Raw genomic sequence first — 25,285 nt, 5'->3', positions numbered from 1 at the left:
ATGTTGCCTAACGATCTCTAATAATTGCAAATTTAGGCATGTTTCTGGTTGACATGCTTTGGGTCTTATTATAAGAGATCTGCACACTTGACAGCTATATAAAATTAATCAAACATATTTTTAAATAGACACTTTAATGACAAATAGCTTTTGCAAAGAGACAGACGTATACTTTGAACTTTTTAATGGGTATAGAAATGTAATAGCAATATTTCCACCTATTTTTTTTTTATCTTAAAGTAAAAAAGAAGTTAGCTGAAATTTAGATGATGTGTAAAAGAGCAAACTCTGCTGATGGACTTTTTTTTAATTCTTATTAAGTGAAGGAAGTGCACAGAAATGTGAAATGAGCTTATTTATAGAAATGTCAAAAATAACTTTCAACACATGCTGAAAACCCTTTTCTTTGCAACTACTTGAGCTGGCTTTTTACCGTGGTTTGACACTTTCCCCTGAAGCTTTCTCTATTTTAGATATAAAGAGAGTAGAACAGAATTGGATATTCTTTTTAAAAAATAGATAATATATAGTTTTTGTCACCGGCCATGTCTGTGGACTTAATTTAAAGGCTGACTATTTTTCAAATAGTTCCCAAGCCTCCAGAACACTAGGAAGGTGAATTGAGAGTGTCTATGTAAAATAATATTGCCAAACGCTAACACTCATCTCAGCTAGTAATGGCATCTAAAATCACTAACAAAAACTAAGTTATTTGTGAAGTATTAGCACTTTATAATTTGTTCGGTTTGAAAGTTCTAGGAGACTAGGCTGCCATCTTCACCTCACCAAAAATCCTTTACTGAGGGGCTGCCCGGGTGGCTCAGTGGGTTAAGCCTCTGCCTTCGGCTCAGGTCATAATCTCAGGGTCCTGGGATGGAGTCCCACATCAGGCTCTCTGCTAGGCAGTTAGCCTGCTTTCTCCTCTCTCTCTCTCTCTCTCTCTCTCTCTCCTTGTGATCTCTCTATGTCAAATAAATAAAATCTTTTTAAAAAAATCCTTTACTGACAATAGCTGTGGCTTTCAAATGATTCTCTCAATTTTAGCATTCTACAAACATGCTCTAGCAGTTGGCACAAGTAAAGAGAGGGTTAGGAGTTCGTGAATTTCGGGGGCCACATTAAGCCTATATAACATCTCCCCCCATAGAAATAATTGGATATACAAATCTGATGTCTGGAGGAAAGGTCTGAGCTGGAAATATTAGAAGTCCAAAAACAATTCAGGACTCATACATATGTAGATAATATTAAAAGCCAAGAAATTGGGTGATATCAAAAAAAAAAGAAAGAAAGAAAAAGGAGAGAAAGAGAAAGAGAGAGATCTGAAGATTATAGCCCTGGGCACTACGGTATAGAGTAAGGAAATTAACTGAAACTCGTGAGATTAAGAAAGAATGGTCAAAGGGTACATGCAAATAGAGAACCGGCCCTGGTTAGGAGCATGCAGTGGACATCTGTAGAGCCAGGACAGAGGGAGAAGATATGATACAGGCAGGTGAGTTGTGGTGCTGGTGAAAACTTGGGAATTTCTCTTCTGAATACTTCTATTTTCTCAGTGAAGGATGAAACAAGGTCTTTAGCTGAGAGTAGAATGTAGAAAAAGATTCTGGGGGATTTGAGGAGAGAAGAGAATGAAAGAAAATAGGTGTTTTAGGCAGCAGGGGACTGAAGAGATCAAGGAAAAACAGTCTGACAGGTAGGCAGCCCTAAGGGCCCACAGGAGACCACCATCATGGATTTAAAGGAAGACCATTAGAAGGGCAGCAGGTTTTCTGCAGCTGGGTTCCACCCTGTGCTGGGGTTATGTAGTCCATAGTGACTTGGGGTTGACCAGGTTGAGGAAGAGAGTCAAGGAGAGAGCATGTACTCAAGGGAGTGACTACAATGTTTGCATAAGATGAGTGAGTATGCACCTCAAAGGGGGTGAGAGACGGTGAAGAGGCAGATGACTGATGGATGTAAGGCATGAGTGAAGGGGTGTTACGGATGGGGCCCTAGAGACAAGTGAGAAAGATAGTAGGTGACAGAGGAGGAGTGGCATGTTTAAAGAGAGGAATGAGGGGGATTCCTACTATTAGTACTGACAAGGCTAGCAAATGGCCATGGAAAGGACTGGCTTGTCTACAGTACGAAAGAAGAGGAGGAGGGGCGCCTGGGCGGCTCAGTGGGTTAAAGCCTCTGCCTTCTGCTCAGGTCATGATCCCAGACTTGGGCTCTCAGCTCAGCGGGAAGCCTGCTTCCTCCTCTCTCTCTCTCTCTCTCTCTCTCTGCCTGCTTCTCTGACTACTTGTGATCTCTGTCTGTCAAATAAATAAATAAAATCTTTTTTTTTTTAAGATTTTTTATTTATTTATTTGACAGAGAGAAATCACAATTAGGCAGAGAGGCCGGCAGAGAGAGAGAGAGGAGGAAGCAGGCTCCCCGCTGAGCAGAGAGCCCGATGCGGGACTCGATCCCAGGACCCGGAGATCATGACCCGAGCCGAAGGCAGCGGCTTAACCCACTGAGCCACCCAGGCGCCCCTAAATAAATAAAATCTTAAAAAAAAAAAAAAAAGGAAGAAGAAGAAGAAGAGGAGGAGGAAAGGAATCCAGGAACTGAGAAAGATGAAGAAAAGTTGCTGTTCTGTGCTGTAGGTGGTCGTGGGAATTAGTGGGACGATGTGAAAGATCAGAATACTGTAGAAGTCATTGGAGAAGAGAAGATTCCCTCATTGATTTAGAGAAAATGAATCACTCTGGCTGTTTGTGGAGATGTGTACTAGGGTGAAGAGGAGATGGGTTGAAAAGGCAAGGAGAATACTGCAACCGCCCACAGAGACTATGAGAATCAAGCTAAGGTGGTTTCCATGAAAGTGATGACAAGTATCAGATTTGAATATTACGCCACATACAGTCCATTTGCCTTTACTGATGGACTTCCATTGTTTGCCTCTTTTTTTTTTAAGATTTTATTTATTTTTTTGACAGACGGAGGTCATAAGTAGGCAGAGAGGCAGGCAGAGAGAGGAGGAAGCAGGCCCCCTGCTGAGCACAGAGCCCGACTCAGGGCTCGATCCCAGGACCCTGAGATCATGACCCCAGCCGAAAGCAGAGGCTTAACCCTCTGAGCCACCCAGGTGCCCCTCTTTGACTCTCTTTAATGACTGATTTGTTTGAAGTGCCTCGACTGCTTCTACCCTAACAGCAGGCTGTAAGGGGAGAGTACTACTTAGAAACTACTACTTAGTCCCCTGGTTTCCTCCCTGATCAACTGTTGCATCCATCCACCAGAACCTCCTCTAAAGTATCCCCCCTCCCAGGACCCTCTCTTCCTAGGTTCCAGGAACTGTTCCTTCCTTGCCCCTTCAATTCTGGGGTTGGTGGGGGGCCTGAGTAGCTCAGTCATTTAGCGTCTGCCTCTGGCTCATGATCCCAGGTCATGATCCCAGGGTCCTGGGATCGAGCCCCACGTAGGGCTCCCTGCTCAGCAGGAAGCCTGCTTCTCCCTCTCCTGCTCCCCCTGCTTGTACTCCCTCTCTCACTGTTTTTCTGTCTGTCAAATAAATAAATAATATCTTTTTAAAAATAATTCTGGGCACTTCACTATTTCTTGTGGTTCCCAAGCAACCTACTTACACCCTTGTTTAAAAAAAAAAAAAAAGTCCTTTTATTAGGGGCTCTTAGGTGTCTCAGTTGGTTAAGTATCTGCTGCTTGATTCCAGCTCAGGTCATGACCTCCAGGTTGTGAGACTGTGAGACAGGTTCCCATGCTGGGCACGGAGCCTGCATAAGATTCTCTTTTCCTCTCCCTCTTCCCCCTCCCCACCCCAAATACTACTACTAATTGAAGTCCTTATATTAAACACTCCCTCAAAGCATTCTGATCTGAATGTCCTGTCCTTCTAAGACTTCTAAGACTACAACCAGCAAACATATTTAGCACAGAGAACCAAAACTATTTAGTGATAGATGTGTAGGGAGTGTGAAAGAAGAAGTCAAGCAAATACATCAACAACATGCAACCTCACCTTCCTTTTCACAAAGGGCAGACGATCATATAACGGTAACTGTTAAATTATTTGATACAGTATTTAAAATTATACATATGTGTGTATATATACATATACATATATATATACATATATACACATATAATTTTTAATATTTTTGATCATTAGACTTTCATACAGTAGTAAAACAATCGAAGTTCATAGACTGGAAGCAAAAAAAAAAAAAATACAGGATCCCCCAAAATGGTACAAAGTATCATTGAGGCAACATTTCTGTGACTATTAGCCCAATTAGCTGGAGAATTAAGGTATGAAAATAAACTCAGCTCTCCAAAAGTTATCATCACACCAGAGCTTTTAGTAACACTTGCAAAGGATGGCATTACACTACATGGAAACACGTTAGTAAAAGTTAAGGGATGATCAGGTTAACCATAAGTAGAGTTAAGGATTAAACCGGGAAATCTTTAGAAGAATGTGATGTGATCTAATTTTTGGAAAAGGCGAACAGTATAAAATGGCCGCAATGAAAGAGAGACAGTAGTGTATCTATGAACATAAAAATTAATGGTGATTCCTAGAAGGCTCCATAAACCTCCCAAGTAAAACCAAATAATGGTAAGAAGAGGAAACCCATGAACATCTAATATACCATATACATCCAGGAGGCCTGAGTTCTGTTTCCCATCCAACTAGAATCCTGTAACTTTCCAAATGTATAATTTAATACCTCTAACCCTTCAGTGCCTCCTTATTAATGTTCATGTTATTTAATTCAGAACAATTTTGAAAGACTAGAGGATAGAGTGCTTCTATAGTACTGAGAAAGTTCACGTAAGTCAGAATATGTCTTAAATGTGTTATGATTATTACTAAAATTATTTCTACATAGTTTGCATTGATATGTCTTTTTAGTGTGTAATAATTTCTTGGGACACTTCTCTGTTCGGCACCCTGTGTTGATAGCTTGGTGATATCACTGACCAATCAAAAACTTGAATCTTACATTCTTGGTACTAAAGATTCATCCCCTTCTATCCCCCTAATACATTTCCATGGATCACAGAGGAAAAACTGACTGTGGCCATGAGGCAGAAAAGGGATTTTGAAAAGGATGGTGGGTAGCCCACATGACTGTTAAGGGGGCAGGAGAATCCAATTCCTAGCTAAGCCTCCAGGAATCATGGCTACAGCCCTACTACAGAATTGGCTCCACTGCCACTGTCTCTCCCTGGATTCCAGATGCTACTCTGCACTACTGACTGGAACTAGAATTTATTATAAACACAACTGTTAACAGCATCAATGCCTGTGCCAGGAATTTGACCTTAAATCCACAGTCTCTCTAAAAATGGTGTCCCTCTCCCCACTCACACAAAATATATTCTGTATGGAGATCAAGTTGTTCATTTCCAAATAGAAAAGTACATCAGTGTATTAGTCTGTTCAGTCTGCCATATAGCAGACCATGGTACAGCAAAATACCACCAATGTTGAGGATTAAACACCAGAAGTATATTTTCTCATTGTTCTAGAAACTGGGAAGATGAAAATTTTGCCAGGGCTCAGTTTCTGGTGCGAGATCTCTTCTGGCTTCTTGTATATGGCTTCTTTTCACTGCGTGTTCACATGGCCCTTCCACACACTTGCAGAGGGTCGGAGGGAAAGGGACTGAGAGAGATGAAGGGGCAATGGGAGAAAGGACACTTAGTTTAGTGAAAAATGCAGGTATTTTCTCCCTAGGTTTTTTGCCAAAAATTTTATAAAGAATCTTGTAAGTAGTGTCAAATGGCATGATGTAATGAGGTCCCTTTGTATTCCATATAAAATCTTTCTTCAAGTGATTTTTCTTCTTTTTTTTTTTTTAAGATTTTGTTTATTTATTTGACAGAGATCACAAGTAGGCAGAGAAGCAGGCAGAGAGAGGAGGAAGCAGGCTCCCTGCTGAGGAGAGAACCCAATGTGGGGCTTGAACCCAGAACCCTGGGATCATGACCTGAGCTGAAGGCAGAGCCTTTAACCCACTGAGCCACCCAGGTGCCCCTGCAATGTTAAAAAACACAGAACTCAGAGCTCAGTTTTAATTTGTCCATTTTCCAAGTTCCAGATGAAAGAAATTCATCAGTGCAAGAAGGAAATTTTAAATTATCACCAGAACACATCTATGTGTCTAGAAATTGGTAAGTTTCAGCAGGAAATAATTTATACAAAGGCAAAGTGAAAACACTAACGCCATTCATGAACTGTGTCATTCATGAAAAGTGTCAGTGGATACCACCTGCAGTAAATGGGGCTCACACAGTGTTCAAGGGGTCATACCTCAGCCATCTCACTGGATCACTGCGATCCACTCTCTCCCATAAATGAGCCAGTAACAAGCCACTGGACATCTGAAAAGACCCAGGAGTTCAAGCAGTGTGGAGAGCAACGGCATCTTGTAAAAGAGACCCTGTGGGAAACTGAAACACCTACCTTGTGCTTTCACACCGTAGATAGCTGGCAAGTGTCAGCCTATAATTCAATTTACAAATATCACAGTGCGTGTCATTTGCCTAATTTTCGGTGCCCAGCATATTTCAAACATGAAATCAAAACATGTTGATTCTGGGGCATCTAGGTGGCTCACTCCGTTAAGCGTCTGCCTTCAGCTCAGGTCATGATCCGGGAGCCCCAGGATCGAGTCCTGTGTTAGCCTCTCTGCTCAGCAAGGAGTCTGCTTTTCCCTCTCCTTCTGTCCCTCCCCCTGCTCCTTCTGTCTCCACCCCTTCTCAAAATAAATAAATAGAATATTTTTAAAAGAAAACGTTGATTCTGTTTTTCCCAGTATGCCCCCAGAGGCAAAACAAAACCATCCTAATTTAGTCAAGGCCACCTTTAACCTTTCTACTTCAGATCACAGCAGGAAATAAAAGTAATAGCTGAGCTTTTCTACCCTTGTGGCATAATGAAAATCGTGAAACCATTTCAATCTCCTTTTTATCAGTTATATTGGTAACCTCTATTAACTTTTCCCACTTCCTTTAATCTGCCCTTCTAGTCTCCACTCTACCTGTCCTTCATAGAGGAGTTACACAGCCTCAGGGGCACGTACCTGGGAGCAAATAAAAATGTTTGCCTACACAGAGTGAGTGATGGTAAAGGACTAAAGGTTGTCACTGGGAAGTCACTTTGCATTCTTTGGGACTTGAGCTTCTCTACCACCAGGTATCTAAGTAATGAGACTGCATTTTACTAATGAACTTAATCTAACTCTTAAATCTTTCCCAGGTGGGTTTTAGCGGTTGACTCTAGAGTTTGGTGGTTGGTGGTTTTGTTGTTAAATCTCTGGGCTAAGTCTTTGCTACTTAAAGTGTGGCCCAAGAACTAGAAGCACTGACATGAGCTTGTTGCCGGAAGGATGTGAGGTCACAGTGGAGACTAATAAATCAGAATCTGTTTTTAAATAAGATTCTCAGGTGATTCTGTGTTTGTTCTTTATAATCTGAGGAGTACTAGGCCAGTAGACCTGCGCACAAAGCTTAGAGAGCACTGATCGTGGATCATGCAACATTAGCTGAGGCTACAATCTTGGTTGAGACCAACTGGGTTAATAGAAGAGTAAACTGTCAAATTAAAACAACTCACATAGTTAATCCATCAGGCAATAAAAGACCACATTTAGCATTAGGAACAAGCACTCTGTTTTCAATTTGAGTAATTCTGTTTTGGACTTTACTTAGCTAAAATTAAGTAAGTAACACCTAGGTCTCTACCTTACCTTATAAAACACAGACTGAGAGATAAGGATTGGGCTAGTTATAAAACACATTATACCTATTCCCATTGGCCAGTAATTACTGACTGTCTATTGTGTTCAAGGCATTAGGCTTGTCCGGGTGATACTCCAACTGCAAAAAGCTTCTGAAATGCCATGCGCCAGGAACTCACCAGCACTTGGACTCAACTATGTCTATTCAACACTAAAGAGCTGATCTAAAACTAAAAACGAAATTAAAAAGTTTAACTATCTTGGAGCTCCTGGGTGGCTCAGCGGGTTAAGCCTCGGTCTTCAGCTCAGGTCATGGTCTCAGGGTCCTAGGTTGGAGCCCCACATCAGGCTCTCTGTGCAGCGGGAAGCCTGCTTCCCCGCCCTACCCACCCCCGCTTGCTTCTCTGCCTACTTGTGATCTCTGTCAAATAAATAAATAAAATCTTAAAAAAAAAAAAAGAAAAATATATCATTAAAAAAAAAGTATAACTATCTTGCCTGTCTTTAAGAAGTCATGTAGATGGTTGGGATTATTCCAGTGCTGATTATCTAGATAAAAAACAAATAAAAACCAAGATGGAAAGATGATAGCACTGAAGTGCTCCCATGTGAGGTGTAACCTATTGAAAAGTTAAAAAAAAAAAAGTTAAAAGTTGATTCTGAAAATAAATAAATAAATTTAATTAAAAAAAGTTGAAAAAAAGGCTATTTTCTGTTAGATACACTTGAGCACTACTTGAATAGAATAATAAAATTTATTTATCCCTTCTCTTTATAAGGGCACATTGTAGATCAATATTCTGAATTGTTCACTGTTCAATAAAATCAAGGAGCAAGAAGCACAATTCTGACACAAGCACTTGCAAATTTGTTACATCTGTAACAAATTTAACAGTATGACTCATCAACTAAGTTCTTCCCTTAGCAATCACTGGAGATATAACTGTGTAAGCCTGGGTTCTCAGAAAGAAAAGCCTGTCCCCACAGTTTGTGTTCCACTTTTGGACTGGGATATGCACTACTGAATGGGGACGGAGTGAAAGAAGAGTCTGAAGAGAGGAAAGAGAATAAGGAGCCACTACTGAGTTGACTGCTGTCATCAAGTTCAAGAGATTTCTTAGTCTGGTGAGACCAGCTTCCAAATGCTCATAGGAAATTCTGCATCTCAGATACCACCTTTCACCCATTAGAATAACAAAAGTTAACAAGATCGGAAACAACAAATGGTGAGGATGGAGGGAATGCAAGCTGGTGCAGCCACTCTGGAAAATGGTATGGAGATTCCTCAGAAAAGAGTGTAGGGACATTAAAAATAGCACTAACCTATGACCCAGAAACTGCCCTACTTAAGGAGGGCACTATTGAAGGGACCACTGGGTGTTCTATGCAAACAATGAATCATGGAACGCTACATCAAAAACTAATGATGATGGGGATGCCTGGGTGGCTCAGTTGCTTAAGCAGCTGCCTTCAGCTCAGGTCATGATCCCAGGATCGAGTCCCACATGGGGCTCCTTGCTCGGCGGGGAGCCTGCTTCTCCCTCTGCCTCTGCCTGCCTCTCTGTCTGCCTGCGCTCACTCATTCTCTCTCCGTCTCTGACAAATAAATAAATAAAATCTTTAAAAAAAAAAACAACTAATGATGTACTGTATGGTGACTAACATAATAAAAAATTATAAAACTTAAAAAATAAAATAGATGGGTGTCTGGGTGACTCAGTTGCTGGGTGTCTGCCTTCGGCTCAGGTCATGATCCCAGGGTCCTGGAATTGAGCCCTGCATCAGACTCCCTAATCAGTGGGAGCCCTGTTTCTTCCTCTCCCACTCCTCCTGCTTGTGTTCCTGCTCTCTCTCTCTCTCTCTGTCAGATAAATAAATAAAAATATTTAAAAAAAAAAACCACAGAGCTACTCTATGACCAAGAAATTGCTCTCTTAGGTATTTATCCCAAAGATACAGATGTCGTGAAAAGAAAGGGCACATCCACCCCAGTGTTCATAGCAGAAATGTGTGCCAATCTGTGGAATGAGCCGAGATGCCCTTCAACAGATGAATGGATAAAGAAGATATGGTCCATATACATAAGGGATTATTACTCAGCCATCAGAAAGGATGAATATCCACCATTTGCTTTGACATGGATGGAACTAGAGGAGATTATGCTAAGTGAAATAAGTCAAGCAGAGAAAGACAATTATCATATGGGTTCAGTCATATGTCGAACATAAGGAATAGTGCAGAGGACCACAGGGGAAGGGAGAAAAAACTGAATGGAAAGAAATCAGAGAGGAAGACAAACTATGAGAGACTCTGGACTCTAGGCAACAAACGGAAGGTTACAGAACGGAGGAGGGTGGGCAGATGGGGTAGCAGAGTGAGGGGCATTAAGGAGGGCACAGGTTGTGATGAGCACTGGGTGTTCTATGCAACTAATGAATCACTGAACTCTACATCTAAAACAAATGATGTACTACTGTATGTTGGCTAACTGAACATAATAATTTTTTTAATTTAAAAATCCTTCATGTCAGGACTGTCATGTAGTGACAGCCTTTTGTCCACTTGTTCCCATCCTCCACTGGTCAAATGTTTGCCCCATGCATATTAGCCTCCCTCACCCTCCAGGCTACACTCGTGTGGAAGGAGCAGCCCCACCCCTGCATCTCATCATTCGGCAGCAACATCGGAGACCCCAGGAGAAAGACAGGTGCTGTCAGACAGTGCCTGCTTGAGGCTGATCACCTCAGGAGAAGCTGTGTCATGCCTACACAGACCTGGTCACTGTGGCTACAGATGTAGCTCAGACGGGAATTCCTTTACTTATTCATCCACTCACATTCCAGGCTCTGTTCTCAGCCTGGGGATATTAAAAGGTCTAGTTCCTGCCCTATTAAAAGGTCTAGTTCCTGCCCTAAAACAACTGCATTGTAATAGGAAAACAAATTTAAAAACAAAACTAGGGGCGCCTGGGTGGCTCAGTAGGTTAAGACTCTGCTTTGGCTCGGGTTATGATCCCAGGGTCCTGGGATCGAGCCCCGCATCGGGCTCTCTGCTCAGCAGGGAGCCTGCTTCCTCCTCTCTCTGCCTGCCTCTCTGTCTACTTGTGATCTCTTGCCTGTCAAATAAACAAACAAACAAAAAAACCTAATGTTACAGGGTGTCGAGTACTAAAATAGGAAATACAGACAAATAAAAGAAAGCTCTATGTCTGTCTGCTGGAATCAAGATATTCAATGAGCAAAAATGTAACCGAAAATGGATTAACCAGACATAGAGGTGGAGGAAGACTGTGTCGTCTGAGTTTGTGACATGGGTTGTGGCAAGTGTAGGGCAAATGAGGGGTCCATGTTGAAGCTTCATATCCAATGAGAGGAGAGGAGGAGACGAGACCAAGCAGGTTCAGAGAGACCAGATTATCACTGACATTGTGTGTCCTATGAAGGGGAAATTTATGCTAAAGGTAATGGGGAGCCATTTAAAAAAATAATAATAATTGAGCAGGGATACAGTGGATGACATGTACGTGTTAGAAAGATGATTCTTAACTGAAGTGTGAAGCACAGACTAGGAGTGAAACCAGAGTTGAAGCAGACCAGAAAAAGACTAATAAAATTCTCAGGCATCTAGTCTCCCTGCTTTATGTGATTGCTTAAGGGATTAAATGAGACTGAAGATATGGATGCCAGAAGAATCTGTGAAACATCAGACAAACTGAAAGAAAATGAGGAGGTGCTTGCCATGGTGGTTCTTTTCTGTTATCTTTTGCCCCAGGAGGATCCATACCTGTTGGTCCCTTACTTCCAGAGATTCTGACCCAGCCCACTGGTCGGGGGTGGGGGGAGGGCACATTTTGAAGAAGCTCCCCAATGACTCTGATAAAACACCCATTTACTTCGTTGAGGATCGGACATTTGTTACAAACCCTGACAGTTTTGGAGGTCTCTTCTGATGATCAACAATGATTTCTTTTAGATCATCTGATGCAGAGTTACCTAGTTATTACTGATGGACAAGATCCTTGAAATCCAACACATGTGTTCCTCAAAAGCCTGGATGCACTCAATTCAGGACTCAACAAGAAAAGAGGACAAAAGGTTTACTTGCAAAACATGCCCCTTTCCTCTGGGGTCTGGTTAGCAGTATTCTGCCCAAGATTTTCAGCAGGTGTAGCATAAAATTTTTTAGGTCTATTGAGGGATAATGTCATTTTCCTCAAACCAGATGGATTCTATTCCTGAGAGACATGTATAATTTTACTTTCTTCAAAGGTCTAGAGGAATCAAGGAGACTGGCAGGATATCAGCAATTAGTGTTCACATTTCCACTTAGGAATGTTCATACACCTGAGAGGAGTCACAGGCATATTGAGCTAGTGAGCCAGATGGACTTCTACCTGACTTGATTTCACCGGACTGCTTTCTTACTTCAGGGCCTACATTTTGATTTTCCACCTTTGTCTGGTTATGCTCCCTCAGGTGTAGGGCCTAAACAAGAAAGCATCAGTTTCCAAATGGCAACTTGGCAATTCAAACTTAAGTAAAGCAAAATGTGGAAATACACACAAACATTTTTTTTTAGTTTTTTATTTATAAAGATTCAGAATAAGGGCTATATTCAAATCTATAGGATCTGTCAATTTCAGCAAACACACCAGAAAATGTAACTTTCACAAACATAGGATAACATATGGTGCAGCTCCATAATAATTTCAAGTCCTTGGTTTTCATAAATCTTCATCAAATTATGCATATCTCTTGGGAAGCTGGAGATTTGTACAAGGCTCTGGGCTAAGCAGTAGCTCTATTTCAGAACCCCTGTAACTGGAACTCAGTAGAAAGGTATGAGCTGAGGTTGACTTCTGAACAAATTTTATATATCCAAAGTAACTTCCATATCTCTCACAATCATGACCATCTGCAAAAGCCACTACTAGTCAAGACTGAATAAAAATTTCTATTGGAATAGTTCTGAAATACACCTACTTTTATATTCCTATTTATTATCTACTTTTACAAGAAATTTCAATTAAACAAGAAAACCACTGTCGTAACCAGAAAAATATATAATTGGAAAATATGAGACTGAAAGTTAGACTATATGGTTCCAGCCTTGGTTTTTAAGCATCTGAGGAAAGAAATGTGTTCCGGCTGTGCTGAGGAGAGTTCTGTCATATCTAGGCAATCTTCACAGGTAAGAATTTCAGCCTAAAGCAGAAAAACATTAAATCTCATGTTTTACATTTCCTCTACATTAACTTAATTTTGGCCTTAACCTCTTCTCTTACTGGACTGGTAGAACACAATCTCAGACTGTCCTGGGTACCCTAAATTATGCCACAGTTGCTAGATCTGGAACAGCAGTTCCAAGAAGTGTTATTGGTGGCTGTCCAGACTAGCCCTATTCTGAGAAATTACCCCTATTTGTATGAACCATTCAGTTCTGGATATCTCCTATTCTGATCCACTCTTTTTTCCTTTCAAGATTTATTCATTTGAAGGGAAAGACAGAGAGAGGGAGCAGTGGGGAGGGTTAGGAGGAGAAGGAGAGAGTCTCAGGCAGACTCCCTGCTCAATGTCAGGACCATGAGATTATGACCTCAGCCAAAATCAAGAGTCAGACATTCAACTGACTGAGCCATCCAGGCACCTCTATTCTGACCCACTCTTGAGACAAAGCTTTTTTTTTTTTTTTAAATTAAATTATTTAATTTAAAAAAATAAAAAGCTGGTTGTGAACTTACCCCCTGTGTAGTCTCCCTGGGGCTATGGGCTATCCTTATGTCCCATGATTTCACACAGTGTTCTCTCAGCCTGTGAAAATCTCCTTCAAAGCTGATATCCACAAAACTGCAAATTTAATTTCTTGGAACTGCTCACATGTTGCTCTTGAATTTCCATTTTGGTTAAAAAGGAAAAATTGTTAAACTCATTAATAGGAGTTCAGTTTTATTCTTTCTACACCTATTGACTAAAATGTTCATTCATTCAAAATTCACATTTTCAGGGTACCTGGGTGGCTCAGTGGGTTAAAGCATCTGCCTTCAGCTCAGATCATGGACCTGGGGTCCTGGGACGAACTCCCAGCATCCGGCTCCCTCTCAGCGGGAAGCCTGCTTTTCCCTCTCCCGCTCTCCCTGCTTGTGCTTTCTCTCTCTCTCTCTGTCAGATAAATAAATATTTTTTTTAATTCACATTTTCATCAGAGTCATCTTTACTTTCTCAAGGACCATCCTCTGCCCCCTTTTCCTTTCCACTGTGGCAATAAGAGCCTTCTCTCTAACCTGGTTTCCAAATGTGGCTTTTCTGTGCCAACTCTAGGCCTCTATCAAACTACTAGTTTTCTGGAAACTTCTACAACCCCTTGGAGGCTTGGCCATTCTGACTGTGTCCTTCATACCTTGCTGGAGAGAACAGAGCTCTACTAAGCTGCTTTCAAGTCCAAACATATAGGCATCTTCTTGAACCAGAAACCAGATTACCATAAAGGAAAACATTTCTGGAAGGATTTTAAAACTATTATCTCTGTTAGAGTAATATCTGAAAATGTCACCCAGCCATCTACTTATTTGAACCTCTGTCTCTTCCTCTCTACAAGGAAAAGATCATGTACATCTACTCTGAGCTCTCCCCTTCATTTCTAACATCCTCTATCCATAAATTCTGCGAGGGCTTGGGAGGAAGTCAAACAAGTGGATATGTCAAGAAAAGGCCCATATGGAAATAGACAATGGGTAGAAACAGGGAACAGCAATTGGTTTCAGAGACAATGAAAACTAACAAAAGATACCTGCAGAAAAGTTGGCAGGGAAGGTACCAGTGAAACACTATGCACAGATACTACCTTGAAACCTACTAAGATTAACTATTGGATCAAGGGATCCTGTTAGATAGCAGTAGGAGCTCAAATACCAGGCCAAGGTTTAGATACATTATTTCAATAACTGGGAAAGTAACAGGGGAAATGGAACAGAGAAAGGCAGAGTGCCCATCTTACAAAGAGCAGAGTAAGTGACAGGTCACAAAGTCACTAGTTAGATACAGTAAACAAGACAGAAGGAAAGCTTTCAAAACTGGGACACATGACCAGAGCTAGAGTAAAAGAGCGAGACTAACCAGAATCTGAATCCCAGAAGGTTAGGTTAAATCTCCTTAAATCCCTCCTGCTTAGGAATTAGTTCAAGAGACTCTGACAGACTGCAATCAGGAAGCAAGGTCAAGTAACCCAGCTGTGAGAAGAACAAGCTTGCAGAGTCTAGAAAACAGGCAGAATAAGACTTAATTTGAAATATATTCAGAGGATTCCATTATTAACTCCAACACACAAGATTATTAAAGACCTGCAGATTTCTTAAAACTGAGAAATACTTGTCAAGGCATCTACAAGACTATATTGTTTTATATCACAATTATAACTCACATATATATAGAATTAATTGTGTAAATTTGTTGAAAAATTTCCTCCTCTATATTATACTTTTATTTTGTAACCTTTTTAAATTACAATGTAACATACATATGGAAACAGGCATGAATTATAAATGAGTTATTGCAACATAAACATTTCTATGTAACTCTTACCCAGATCAAGAATAGAACACGCCCAGCAAATCTCCTCATGCATTATCCTAATCATTTCTCTCTCTCTCTCTCTTTTTTTTTTATTTTAGCAAGTTAACATACAGGGCAATATTGGTTTCTGGAGTAGAATTCAGTGATTCATCAATTACATATAACACACAATGCTCCTCCTAACCAGTGCCCTCCTTAATCCTCATCCCCCATCTAGCCCATCCCCCCACCCACTTCCCACCACCAACCCCTTTAAGAGTCTCTCTCTCTCTCTCTCTCTCTCTCTTTTTTTTTTTAAAGATTTTACTTATTTATTTATTTGACAGAGAGAGATCACAAGTAGGCAGAGAGGCAGGCAGAGAGAGAGGAGGAAGCAGGCCTCCTACTGGGCAGAGAGCCCAATGCAGGCCTTGATCCCAGGACCCTGAGACCATGACCTGAGCTAAAGGCAGAGGCTTAACCCACTGGGTCACCCAGGCACCCTCTTTAAGAGTCTCTTATGGCTGTTTCCTCACTCCTTCTTTTTTCTTTTCCCCTTTCTTGTATGTTCATCTGCCTTCTCTCTTAAATTCCACATATGAATGAGATCATATCATATTTGTTTTTCTCTGACTTATTTCACTTAGCATAATACACTCTAGCTCCAACCATATCATTGCAAATGACAAGATTTCGTTCTTTTGGTTAGTGAGTAATATTCCATCCCAATCACCTTAAATATATTTTTTAAAAAAGTGCTTTGGGAAACAGACTTCTTCCTTTTAAGAACAGAAGCAGATTTGAAACTGCTCGAAGGTGCCAACATCAGTGAAGAAACTGAGATGTTATACCACATCCAGCCTTCCAAGGGTAAGGAGGCAGAGAGCAGAGTCTATTGAGGTGGAATTATGATAATCTCTGGACAGAAAAGTGCCATTCAGTCATACTTTCTCTTTTGTTTATAACATGCAGAACAGAGAGGAGAGTGTTGTTTAGAAATAGGTTTGCTTAAAATGTATATTGTAAGCTCTAGAACCATTAAATTTTTTTGAAAGAAGTATAACTGACACACTAAAAGAGAACAGACATAAAATGAAATCATATAAAATGCTCAGCTAAAACCAGAGAAGTCAGGAGGAAAACAGAAACAAATGACAGAAGCAACAAATACAAAACAGTTATGATAGATATTAATCCAACTGTATCAATAACCACTTTAAATATAGTCTAAACACACCAATTAAAAGAGATTGTTGGACTGAATTTTTTTTTAAAGATCAATATGTTGTCTATGAGAAACCTATTTTCATATAGCGATTCAAAGACACTAGATGCAAAACGTTGGACAAAAACTTACGATGAAAATACAAATCAAAAGATGAATGATTTCAGACCAAGCGTATTTTAGAACAAGGAAAAATATCAGAGATAAAGAGGGGTATTATATAATGAAGAGGTCAATTCTCCAAGCAGACGTAACAAACATAAATGGGAATCTTCATAACAATCAAGCAAGACACAACTAATGGAACTGTAGGAGAAACGGGAAAATCTATTACAGTTGAAGACTTCAATACCCCTGTATCAATCAGTAATTGAAAGATCAATTAGATAAGAGATGAGTGTAGTCTGGAAGACTAAGAAGAAAACGAAAGAAACTGTAGAAGCACTATATTCCCGATGATAAACTTGCTTCCCATGGAGGTATCAGTTAGCAATTCTGAAACCACTACACACATACACTTGAATTAAATAATTAAGCTAATGGATGCAGATAGAATCAGATTGATCAATACTGGATTACGGATTACATATAAGCAAGGAGGGAAGGCAAGAAGAACCCACATGTTAATGGATTAGAGGATTAGAGATTGAGACATCAATATGAATTTTAGTTTAACACAGCTACAGATGGCTACATATAAAGATATTTATAGATATGTGCATACATACTAGTTACATTACTTACATTTCCTTTCCCTTTCAGCTAGAGAGCCTAGAAACAATGACCCCCTGGGAGCACCAAGAACACCTAGAGTCCAGATCTCAATTACTTTTTTTTAAAGATTTTATTTATTTATTTGACACAGAGAACGAGATCACAAGTAGGCAGAGAAGCAGGCAGAGGGAGAGAAGCAGGCTGAGATCATGACCTAAGCTGAAAGCAGAGGCTTTAACCAACTGAGCCACCCAAGTGCCCCCAGATCTCGATTTCTAATGCCATCTCCAAAAGAAAAGAAACCAGGACTCTTTGAAGAAGTAGCTGATTCCAGCCCTGGAGCAGAAAATATACAAAATGAGCCTGGAGCATCTTGGAGTGCCAGAATGTAAAGAAGTGTTGAATAAAACACAGACATGCACACACAAACACAGTGATGGGAATTATGTCAAAAGGACATAAGAGCCAACTGAAAGAGTTCAAAATTGCTAAAGCAGAACAATTTGAGCACCAACGTATTAACTAAGGAAATAAGGTAGTACTGGTCCTAAGTACCCCTCAGTCTGTACTGATGTAAAGAAATGACTGAGTACATAAATGGAGAACAACAGACAAATCTTCCATGTAGAGAAATTTTACATAATTTATGCCCATACATACCATTCTTTGAAAATATGAAGCATAACTGTCCATTCCTTCAGCATGGATTCTGTACAGTGAGTGGCTTCCTCAGAGTACAGGAGAGAGTGGGGGAGAATAACTCTACAGTCGAGGCACTTGTGAAACAAGACCTCAAGCCGGCTTGATCAAGGCTAACATCAGCAGTCATATATAAGCCAATAGTATGTTCCCTTGATATGATGTGATGAGAATGTAACTTGACCTCTGTGATTATTCCTCCTCAAACCTCACAACCCCAATCTAATCATGAGAAAAATATCAAATTCCAACTGAGGGACATGCTACAAACTGACTGCTTCTCAAAACCCAGGGACATCAAAACTAAGGAAACTCTGAAAACTAGGACAAGCCAGGTAGAGCCTGAGGAGATATGACAATTAAACAGAATATGGTTTTCTGGATGGGTTCCTGGAAACAGAAAATTAGGTAAAAATTGAGGAAATCAGAATAAAATATGGACTCCAGATAATAAGGCATCAACATTGGTTCATTAACTGTAACAAATGTACCGTATGAATGTAAGATATAAATATTAAGGAAACTGGTTGTGGAGTATATGGGGACTCAATACTATCAGAATCTTTCTACATCTCTAGACTACTCACAAATGAAAAGTTTATTTCAACAACTTTAAACCTCTTTATTTAGTGATAAGGAAAAGCTTTCTTGGACTAAAATGAAAGTCCTAATTCCCACCTCTTCTAGCTATCAACATTTCAGAAAGCCTCATCACCTGATCTTAGTCTGGACAGTAGGTTACAGACTCCACTGGACTGCTGGGAAGTCCACGTCATAAGAGCAGAGGGGATAAGCAGGATGATGTAACCTGCATGGCTTATAGGACCAAAGGACTACATGGTCATTGGAATCCCATGCCAAAATCAATTACCTGTCATAGTGTGGCTGCTTCAAAAGTGCTGGCTAGAGGGAATACAAATACATTTATTCACTCCATCATTCCGACAATCCAGGAAAAACATTAAATTCATTGTTAAGAAGTGGCAATCAGCTCCCCCCAGCATAAAGCTGGAAATTAATCTTAATGTGTAATTAAACAGACTACCGATCATAAAGAGGAAAAAAGTGTGTGTTTGTGCCTCTTAAGAGTAAACCTAGGTGGTGAATATTGATTAAACTATTAGCTTAGCAGAGGGAGTCAGTTAATGGAGTCAATTAGCTGGCACATTAGTGTCATTAGAATTAACGGACAAGACATCGTAGAGGATTTCTCCACATCCTGTCTTGGCAGACATCAGTCTTGGGTTTACTCCTGGACATAGTTGTAGCTATGTTTGTTCTTAACAAATAGGTATAAGCAGGAATATAAATGTTTCTGATTCTTAGGCCTAGGTTTTTCTGCACTCACTGGGCAATCATGGGCAAGGAGGCTGGAGGCCTTATAACGTTCATAGAAAGGAAAAGTTTAAGGTTTCTACTTAAATATGATGAAAGAAAGCAAGGTTTGGATAAAAAAATAACTCAATTTCAACTTCATTCAACTTTTACTTCTTTAAATATAGCTCTACTGTTAGTGACAACTAATAATTTAATAAAGATGACTTAAACCGGGCACCTGGGTGGCTCAGTAGATTAAGCCGCTGCCTTCAGCTCAGCTCATGATCTCAGGGTCCTGGGATCAAGTCCCGCATCGGGCTCTCTGCTCAGTGGGGAGCCTGCTTCCCTCTCTCTCTGCCTGCCTCTCTGCCTACTTGTGATCTCTCTCTGTCAAATAAATAAATAAAATATTAAAAAAAAAGACTTAAATCCCTAAAAGTATTTTTTATTCTTGTAAGTGTTCTTAAAGTTGTAAAGTATTTTTTCAGAATAGAACTGCAGTTTTGTTTTTTACCAGTTGCTAATAACTGGCTTAATCCAGCTAACCATCAACCAAGATTTCCTAATTTACCCAAAATTATTATTTTCTTAGATCAAAAATTTTGAAACAAAAGCATTACGAAACTTGTGAATATAGTGCGGCTACCACAGACAATAATATACATTTTTAAATCCAATGTCTGGCATACATAGTGACATGTTATTAAATTAATTTATGTCATTTGTAGATTTTTAACTTTTATTAAATTTTAAAAGTGCCTAGGATCCTTGTGAAGAGGTATAGATTTTGCTTATAACTTTAGCAAAGAAGAATTTTGGTGTTTCTGCTCTTTTTCTCTTTTGCTTAAGATAAGCACAACTGTATGAGGATTTGCCGGTTTTCTCAGTTCACATGCATCAAGTAATAGCAAATATTACACCATATAGTGTACATACTGTCACTCAAATATACTCTTTATTTTTTTTTTAAGATTTTATTTATTTATTTGACAGAAAGAAACACAGCAAGAGCAGGAACACCAACAGGGGGAGTGGGAGAGTAAGAAGCAGGCTCCCTGTAGAACAGGGAGTCTGATGTGGGGCTCGATCCCAGGACACTGGGATCATGGCCTGAGCCAAAGGCAGACACTTAACAACTGAGCCACCCAGGCATCCCTCAAATATCCTCTTCAAGTAAGAGCCCCAAACAGGTCTCCAGTGGCTAAGCAGGTAATTAACGTGTCGAGCAGCAAGGATGCCAGGCAAAAGTTCATGTACACATACATACATCCTCACGGGTGTCAAGGGGCATAAATGTAAATTAAACTTTATTAGAGACAAATTTATAAGTAGGTGAAAATAATAGAAATAATATATGCACAATATAAATACCTTTGGGAGAGGAGCTCTACATTACTAATGCCCCACACCCATTGTTTGCGAAATGTGGTCCCCCATTGTTCTGCTCCTACCCCTACCATGGACCAGCAACATCATTATCAAGCGGAAACTTGTAAGAGATACAAATTCTTGGACCCACTCCAAATATATTGATTTGCTTTCCCTTGAGACTTCCTATTTGATCCCTAGAATACTTAGAACTATCTCTTTTAATTTCCAAATGTTTAGGGTTTCCCTGTTATCTTTCTGGTATAGATTTCTAGTTTGATTCCATTATTGTAAAATAACATTTTTTTAATTTCTTTAAATTTATTATGGCTTTTTTTAATGGCCCAGAATATGGTCTACCCTGGTAAATGTTCCATGTGCACCTGAAAAGAATGTGGATTCTGCTGCTGGATGGCATGTGCTATAAATGCTAATTAGATCTTCTTGTTGAGTGTTGAGCTCTTTCTTCTATATCCCTGCTGATTTTCCATCAAATATTTCTACGTTATTGACATCAGAGCGTTTAAGTCTTCAACTATAGTTGTAGATTTGTGTATTTTTCCTTTGTTCCATCATTCTGGCTTTGTGAATTCTGAAATTCTCTTGCTTAGTATGCATATATTTAAAATCATTATATCCTCTTATTAAACTGACCTTTGTCATTAACTGATGTCCCTCTCTATCCCTGTAATTTTTTTTGTTTGCTCTGAAACCTACTTTCCAGTATACTGACATAGCCAGTCCTGCTTTCTTTTGATTAGTGTTTGCATTGTGTATCTTTTTCTACTTTTATGTTTAAGCTACCTACATCATTGTATTTGAAGTCAGTCTCTTAAAATTATAATGGACCATTCTTGTAAAAACAATTTTTATCAATCTCTGCCATCCACCATCTATTACTAAGTCCATCCAGTAAGTTTATATTTCAAGTGTTACATTTTTCAATCTAAAATTTCTATCTTAGAAATGAACCCTGACCTCCCAACCCCAGTCTCAGCCATGCCTTCAGATAAGAGTCCCAGCTAACATCTGGAGTGAAACTTATGAAATACCATTCATCTATGTCATCCCCAGATTACTGACTCAGAATCTGTGAGACAATAAGTGTTTGTTTTAAGGCACTGAGCTGTGGTAGAATGTGTCATGCATCAATACATAATATACCCTTGATGCTAGATTTTACAGAGATGGATATATTCAGACAAGAAGACATCAGGGATTTATTTCATTGTACCACTTTCATCAAATGGATTAGTCTTCAGGAATATTGTGCCCAAACTGTGTGCAAACAGTATCAATTCCAACCTTTCTGCCCTTTTTTGATAGGGGAAGTCTGCATCCCCAACGTACCTGTTAGAAATTAGGTATGTCCTAAGAAATTAAGTTGCTTTATGCCATGAACTATATCACTAGACCATCCTGGAAATATTTCCATAATGTTAATATACGTCCTTGCTCAGAGCCCTAGATACAAACTAAAACTTGGGAGTGGACTCTTCACTTTTTTAAGGTCTCTGGTTAAACAATCTATTTCTGCCATGTCTCCTCTGCTATCCAACTAAGAAACTGGTATCAAAAGCCCCCTGTGGGAAAGCAATATATCTTTTTCTTTTAATTTATTTTTATTTCTTTTCAGCATAACAGTATTCATTGTTTTTGCACCACACCCAGTGCTCCATGCAATCCGTGCCCTCTCTAATACCCACCACCTGGTTCCCCCAACCTCCCACCCCCCGTCCCTTCAAAACCCTCAGATTGTTTTTCAGAGTCCATAGTCTCTCATGGTTCACCTCCCCTTCCAACTTCTCTCAACTCCCTTCTCCTCTCTATCTCCCTTTGTCCTCCATGGTATTTGTTATGCTCCACAAATAAGTGAAACCATATGATAATTGACTCTCTCTGCTTGACTTATTTCATTCAGTATAATCTCTTCCAGTCCCAAAGATAAACTCAAAATGGATAAAAGTCCTCAACGTGAGACAGGAATCCATCAGAATCCTAGAGGAGAACATAGGCAGTAACCTCTTTGATATCAGCCACAGCAACTTCTTTCAAGATATGTCTCCAAAGGCAAAGGAAACAAAAGCGAAAATGAACTTTTGGTATTTCATCAAGATAAAAAGCTTCTGCACAGCAAAGGAAACAGTCAACAAAACAAAGAGGCAACCCACAGAATGGGAGAAGATATTTGCAAATGACAGTACAGACAAAAGGTTGATATCCAGGATCTATAAAGAACTCCTCAAACTCAACACACACAAAAAAAGATAATCATATCAAAAAATGGGCAGAAGATATGAACAGACACTTCTCCAATGAAGACATACAAATGGCTATCAGACACATGAAGAAATGTTCATCATCACTAGCTATCAGGGAGATTCTAATTAAAACCACATTGAGATACCAACTGACACCAGTCAGAATGGCCAAAATTAGCAAGACAGGAAACAATGTGTGTTGGAGGGGATGTGGAGAAAGGGGAACCCTCTTCCACTGTTGGTGGGAATGCAAGTTGGTGCAGCCTCTTTGGAGAACAGTGTGGAGATTCCTCAAGAAATTAAAAATAGAGCTTCCCTATGACCCTGCAATTGCACTACTGGGTATTTACCCCAAAGATACAGATGTAGTGAAAAGAAGGGCCATCTGTACCCAATGTATATAGCAGCAATGGCCATGGTCGCCAAACTGTGGAAAAAACCAAGATGCCCTTCAACGGATGAATGGATAAGGAAGATGTGGTCCATATACACTATGGAGTATTATGTCTCCATCATAAAGGACGAATACCCAACTTTTGTAGCAACGTGGATGGGACTGGAAGCAATATATCTTTATTTATAAAATATGGAAAGACATCAGAGATACTTTTATCTGCTTCAGGTCCCTGTCTATTTAGAAAATTACCAAGCTATTTGAAGAATGAAACAAATCCCAAAGAGTCCAAACTCTTTTCAGATTGAGCTTTTAATCCCAAATTATCAATGGACACCTAAGACTGCAAATAAGAGGACCTAGTTGACTGGGCAGTTAAAATAATCAAGCCATACCACAAGTAATTACTGCTATTCTTTCTATCACAGCCCACCTGTCCAGGCAGAGAAAATTAACAACAAAATGGCCAAATGTGCAGGCCAAATAAAAATTTTAAAAATCTGTTTTGAGAAACCTCTGAGGGATCCAGAAATCAGGATTTCTAGTTTGAAGTGTTTGAAAGCACCTGTTCCTTACATAAACCATCCAGATGTAAGATGATGCTATAGTTTATCCTGGGACTAAAAAGATAATATCTGATCATTCTCTGTCTATGAAGTCTTGGTTATGTGTCTGTCACTCAAAGTCATACAAAGAAAATATAATTTGTGTGTATCCATGCACTGCTTAGACAGATGGAAGCACAGCAGGTAGGTAAATACTTACATTCTCTTCCATGAATACCTTCAAAAGAAAGGTCAAAGATAAGATAGTGAGGAAAGTGAATGCAGATTAGGCAAAACATCTGTTTAAATAGGATAACAGAGGAAATATTCATTGCTTTTTCATGTAGAATTTTCTCTTCCAAGTTATCAATGAGCATCTGGTTAATTCTCCATTCCTTGCAGCCTACCACATTAGCTTTCTGATTAAAATCAATAGCTTGATAAAGTACAATTAGCCACAAGGAATAATTTGTGCCTTCTTTTTTTTTTATTATAAATTGCTAATCTTATAGACACAATGGAAGTTAATATTATCTTTAGAGATGGCCTAACTCAGTTTGAGAAAGAAGGCATTTAAAGAAAAGCAATCTTTGAAATATCAAGAACATATTTGAATTCTTGCAAATTCTCAATGGCAAATTAAAACTTCCACAGACTGAGTCATGAGTTTTTATAAACTCTACTTCTGGTTTACAAAAGAGGAGACTATTTTGTAAGAAATAAAACAATAGGATTCTATCTTAATTTATACCCTGCTTTCTCTCTTATGTAACATTTGATGACTTTTCTTTCCCTAACTAATTTCACCTCCCCGGCCTTCATGACAGAGAACAACCTTGGTTCCTTCACCTCTCTATGTTCCTTCTTCTCTATCACATACCACTCCTCCATTTAAGCATTCTCTTCAAAGAGCAGTTCCACAGATTCTAATTTAGCTGTTCCAGGTGTGGCCCAGGCGGAGGCTTACTTCTTCACATATCTTGTAATTTTTATTATATTCTGGACATTGTATATTAAAAGCACAGTAGAGAACAAGATATATTTTTTGTTTTGTTTTCAGAAAATGAAAATCTTTTCCTATGTCTGAAGGTTATGGTAGAAGGCTGAGCATTCACATTACTCCAACAGTTGGGTTTGGGTTAGGCTGCAGTTTTAATTAGTCTGAGTCTACCCCATTAGCCCAACCTCCAACTTCCTGAAACGCTATCAGAAATCAATCCCTTTAGGGACACCTGGGTGGCACGATCAGTTAAGTGTCTGCCTTCAGTCTAGGTCATGATCCCAGAGTCCTGGAATTGAGTCCCGCATCAGGCTCCCTGCTCAGCGGGAAGTCTGTTCCTCCCTCTGCCTGCTGCTCCCCCTGCTTGTGCTCTCTCTCTCTCTCTCTCAAATAAATAAATAAAATCTTAAAAAAAATCAATCAATCCCTTTGATCTTCATAATATTTGAAGTGAAAGTGGGATTGGGCCACATTTT

Source organism: Neovison vison, chromosome 5 (assembly GCF_020171115.1).
Source record: "Neovison vison isolate M4711 chromosome 5, ASM_NN_V1, whole genome shotgun sequence".
Classification (NCBI taxonomy): domain Eukaryota; kingdom Metazoa; phylum Chordata; class Mammalia; order Carnivora; family Mustelidae; genus Neogale; species Neogale vison.
Note: the sequence above shows the minus strand (reverse complement) of the source record.